At 44.2% G+C, this 3,980-nt stretch overlaps 1 non-coding gene across 1 annotated transcript; it reads right to left on the reverse strand.

Annotated features, from left to right (window-relative positions):
• Window positions 1-2,398: 2,398 nt before the first annotated feature.
• Window positions 2,399-2,490, reverse strand: TRNAY-GUA (transfer RNA tyrosine (anticodon GUA)). Its single transcript is given in 2 exon segments — window positions 2,399-2,434; window positions 2,454-2,490. It is a non-coding gene; the product is annotated as a tRNA-Tyr (tRNA).
• Between the last annotated feature and the right edge of the window lie 1,490 nt (window positions 2,491-3,980).

Consider the following 3,980-nt stretch of genomic DNA (forward strand, 5'->3'; position numbering starts at 1 on the left):
AGAGCATCGTTATCTTTGTCGGCAGCAAGAAAGGAACGGGGAGGAATAATATCAATGCGGATGCAATTCTAAATACATTTCTTTCCTGCAACAGCCTCTGAAGTTCTTGCAGTCAGCAAAACATATTTTATCAAAATACCGTTTAAAAAGCCACCTTGTGGGCTTCGAGATCATGCGCACCCCTCCAGCATACACATAGGCTTAGCGTACTTTACAAAGTACCCCTGGGGCCCTGTAACGTAAAACTATTCCAATGTGTTTTTATTCCAATCTCCTAACGTCAAGTTTGCGTAAGCGCCGACGCAAGCATCACGCGGTGACCCGCCGCGCTGCCTGAACAGCCCAATCAAACACTCTCGTAATTACTTGTAGGCAACTTTCCTTTGCTTTCAAAATGAAAAACATTACCTACGTTGAAGTGTTTTTCGCTTGTAATTGGCTGCCAGGAGGGGAGAATCACGTTCAAATGGAGAGCGTTTCGTTGGGGCCGAGCCACCGCTCTGAAAATAGATAACCAGATGAAGAGGGCGATGTCGGCGTCTGCGATTGGTCCCCTTTCTCTTACTTGGCTTGCGATGGCTAGTCGAAAATCGCGGCGTCCTGCAACGGAAGGTTAAGAATGTTGCTAAAACGAATCCTCAGCAAATAAGAGTTGGTACAGCGACATCGTAAACGTGACAAAAGTGCTCAAAAAGGTTACACTGCCACGCAAAAGTTTATTATACATAAATAAATCCAAGCTCTCCGGCAGGTGCGAGTAGCCAGTGCCTGAAGGATCGGTGGCAGCCATCTTTTATTCCTTTGGGAACGGGGCAGCCTGGGACTATTCAGAAGAAAATTCAGTTTGATTCGGCATATTAATGAATCTTTAACGCCTACACGTCACTTTAATGCGGTGAGTTTTTGTGGTCTTGTGACGTAGCGTGACAGGCAGGTGAAGAGGGTCCAGCCTGAAAACTTTTGACCAATCGCCGAGTGCTAATGGCGGAAAGGCGTCCAATCGGAAATTACAATTTTTCTTTTGTTCGTTCAAATCATGCATAATCAGTGGGTACACGTCATATCAGATGGGGAGCTATCGTGGTTTTCGTGACGTCGCGTGACAGACAGGTGAAGCGGCGGTGAAACAAAAAAGTGTTTGGTTAATCGCGGCGGCCTGATTACAGAATTGTAGTAGAAAAGCTTGGAATAGCTTTAGGGTACAGCGCCCCTGCATTCATTTTCTTGCGACGGTATAATTATGTATTGTATATGGAATATCATGCGTTGATCGCTTACACCCTTCTTTTCTAAGTTTTACCTAAAACGTTCAGCTTCGAGAAGTGTATGCTACGCTTGAAAAAAAAATAAAGAAGCTGCATGTAGAGCAGCACGGGCTATGTTCAGCACTTTTACACGTTTGGCGATGAGTAGATCAAACAAATCATGCAGCTGGCATAAAACTACAGTGCGGTTGTCTTCGCAGAACCCTTCTTAGCAAAAAGGCGTACCAATGAACACTGAGTGTTTTGTCTTTAAGTATTTACAAATGAAAATGGTACTGTACTTTTAAAGGTACGCTGGGTGCTAATGGGTTAATACGGAATATTACGGCAACAGAGACGGCGACGGTGATGGAAAGAATGTGCCTGCAGTATTCATATAACTGCTACCACAATAAGAACACACGGTATACAAAGAAAAACTACTCCTTTGTGATGACCTTAAGGCCGCCTTCGTCCGCTATTTTTAGAGTTAGTGTTGCCTGCTGTGGTTTCCGAAATCCATATGCAGACGGCACCAGTTTCACCACTAGTGGTGGGCAAAGTTTACTTTGCCTTCGCGGATACGGTGAGGGTGAACCTGATGGTGAGGAGGGCACCTGACGACATCGATGCGGCAAAAACCACGGCGACGTACACAGTGAAATGTTTGCACCCCTAAAGATGCAGGTTTATCTCATGCTAACGCCATTACTTTTGAAGCTCAAAAAAAAAAAAAAAAAAAAAAAAGAAAGCCAATGAATATCGTTCTATACAACAGCGAACTCAGCTTCGATGATAGAACATGCATAGTTGAAAGCTGCGTATGAGTCCTGGACACAAATAGTGCGCGCCAAAGTATCTGACAAGAGAGTTTGTCAGCGTTGGCGATTAAAGGTTATCTCATAAACTGTTCGTGTAATGTTTCGCAGCAATTAACATGATTACTTGCCACCAAATGTGTCACAAGATAACAACAGTTTATTCGTTTGGATCAGTGATTACAACTTACCCCTCATAGGTGAGTTCGCATGCCCTTCAAACCAACCTGCACATTTGCTGGTTGCACGCAAACGCAGTTCCTGCCTTTTAAGCACTGTCGTAGTTAAAAAAAAAAAGATGAAAAAGTGGAAGTAAGGTAGACGAACAAAAAGTGCTCCGTCGAGCCGGATTCGAACCAGCGACCTATGGATGTCCGTGGTGGGCGAGCCTCTACAGTCCACCGCTCTACCAACTGAGCTATCGACGGAACGGAAAAGAGCTCGCGGCCTACGCGCCTGGACAACGGTCGTGCACCCTGTGACCCACTTCGCGCCGAGGCGTGGCACGTGCATGACGCCAAACTGGTTGAGCCGTAGCACGGGGATGGTGCGCGCGAATGAACGCGCACTTGAACTTGGGTTTGCGGCAAGAGAGCGTAAAGTGTCACACTGACACGGGAGACCTAGCGCTGTCAATGTCCGATCTCCACGGAAATGATATATAGGACGCGGAATTTATTCTGCGACATGTCATTGATTCATTCATAATTTCTCTTTTTGGTTCAATTGTGCTCTCCCATATTTGAATAATTAGGAGCTTTGCGTTTACGATTAATTCATTTCGCCGCATAGTTTAGAGCGGCTAAATAGATTACGAAGTTTTCGTGTGTACGTGTCGCCAAATCTGGATAATGTTAGGTTACTCTTCGCTTACCGTGCCTAATCACTTATTTCTTTTAACGTACGTATTTTTTCGGTATTGTAACCAAGAGTTCTTGTTTGAAACATTACGAAAAACATCGAATGGCAGAGAGCAGCAGCTAAACGAGATCAACTGTGGTAATACAACGAAGTTGTGAAGAAAACTGATCTTTATGGATGTTAATATACGAATTAACGAAGTTGCTCGAAGCCGGAAGGACGATGTTTAGGCAAATACACACACAGTCCATCATTCCATTATCCTAACGTTGGCTGAGCGGCCTCTATGGCGACGCACGCAGACGCTAGCGACACACCTCCATTTTCTTTGCACGAAATTCTGTGCAACTGATGCTTGGATTGGGAAACACTCAAATCCGAGTGGTTCTTCCCCCCTCCTTGTCAAAAATATAACATGGTTGGGCGACTCATTTAAAAACGCGGGAACTGATAGCATCCGCTATCGTGCGTTTAGGTTGTTTCATATTTCAATTGCGAACGGGAAAAATGGGAACCCGAAACAAACCAGGTGCCACTAAAAGGAAGAAAGTTAAGCGCGTCAGTTGCACGGGTAGAACGTGCGGAGGAAGCGCGCATTCTTCTAGGTAAAGCAGAAGTTATGTTGTCGGACAATCGGCAAGTCCATTTCAATAAAGATCATAGGTTAAATGTAAGCAAAGTTGATCAGAATTTTGAGTAGATTCTGTCTATTTCGTGAATTAGACTATAACTAGAAAGCCGGAGCAATGAACAACGCTTCTAATCTTCAACTCGGATTAGAAAAACGGATTATGCAATTTTGTAAACTGCCGCTGGTGAAACGTTTAGCGAAGATAAAATGAAGTCGTTTGGTCATACTTTACACGGTGTGGTGCATAATCAGCCTTGCCGCTACGTACTTTTCTTGAAATCGACGCACATATTGTGCAATGTATTTGCGGTGTAAACACTAGATATGTGGTTCTCGCAAAAAACAAAACAAAAAGAAGGAAATGGCTTGACATTGTAGTGCACTATTAGAATAGTACACTTTGCAGACTTGAAGCTCTGAAACCTT

Source organism: Dermacentor andersoni, chromosome 6 (assembly GCF_023375885.2).
Source record: "Dermacentor andersoni chromosome 6, qqDerAnde1_hic_scaffold, whole genome shotgun sequence".
Classification (NCBI taxonomy): Eukaryota; Metazoa; Arthropoda; class Arachnida; order Ixodida; family Ixodidae; genus Dermacentor; species Dermacentor andersoni.